Source organism: Nestor notabilis, unplaced genomic scaffold, assembly GCF_000696875.1.
Source record: "Nestor notabilis isolate BGI_N333 unplaced genomic scaffold, ASM69687v1 scaffold6866, whole genome shotgun sequence".
Classification (NCBI taxonomy): domain Eukaryota; kingdom Metazoa; phylum Chordata; class Aves; order Psittaciformes; family Psittacidae; genus Nestor; species Nestor notabilis.
In genome coordinates this window covers 45489-46408 of record NW_009933250.1, presented here as the reverse complement: position 1 = coordinate 46408, position 920 = coordinate 45489, and the positions used below count along the sequence as shown (strand labels likewise).

The 920-nt window shown below is 41.3% G+C and overlaps 1 protein-coding gene across 1 annotated transcript in view; it reads left to right on the top strand.

The window, feature by feature from the left end:
- LOC104407482 (nodal modulator 1) overlaps window positions 1-920 on the top strand; it is a gene marked incomplete at its 5' end in the record, with an annotated part of 27819 nt that overhangs the window by 15191 nt on the left and 11708 nt on the right. The window lies entirely within an intron of this gene.

Sequence of the window (920 nt, the reverse complement as noted above, 5' to 3'; positions counted from 1 at the left end):
GGAAAGTAATTGTGATCATTGCAGGTCACTCAGAGAATTTTGCAATGTTCTGTGACAGTTTTTCAGACTATTGCAGAAGAGAGAGAAGATAAGATATAAAGGATGGTTGGAGACTAGAATAAATTGCTAGGAAACAGAGGGTGTAAGATCTGGGATACAAGATGCATTGTTCTCAGCTGATGGAAAGAACGTGGTTAAACTTACGTAGCAATCTGTCACAGTGGACAGTGACAAGATAGCCAGATAGTTCAGATCTATAGGGCATATAGGTTAGAACTCGGAGCTCTTCCTGGGAATTGGCAGCTATTGGAAGTATTTATTTGTGATAGAAGTTGTTTTCTCCTTGCATACTCCTGAGAGGTAGGTTCTGAGGGAAAGGTAAGGTCCTAGTATGAATAAAAAAAGGGAGCTTACCTGTCTTTTTATTTATTTTGTGTAACTCATCCTTTCTGTATTAAGCTTGTTGTCAGGTTTGGAATTCCAGCTTTTCTCTTTCAATTTAGGGCTTTGTTAAAAGTGCTTTTGCAGTCTGGTCCTTTGAATCAAAGAATTTACCTCTCCTGCTGGCTTGTCAGTGCTGCTGTGGGAGGTTATTGCCCCTGCAGCAGAGCTGGTGTATGGTACTTGGTGCAAAATCAAGATTCTATTTACCATAAGCTAAGCTAAGATGCAGGACAATGCAAAGTGGTTGAGGTGTAGGCATGTGACACTGGCTCTGTGGTGGGATGCTAAGCCACACAGAGAGGAGGAGGAGGCAACAGAGATGTAGCTTCTTGAATGGTTATTACATGATGAGGTAGAATTTGTGAGAGTTGCAAGTAGGTCCTTTCCTGCTAGGCCAGGTAGGTCACCTGTAGATCGTACGAATGTGCATTTCTTGTAGTAACAGATTGATATGGAGGTTAAAAGTTTTATCTATG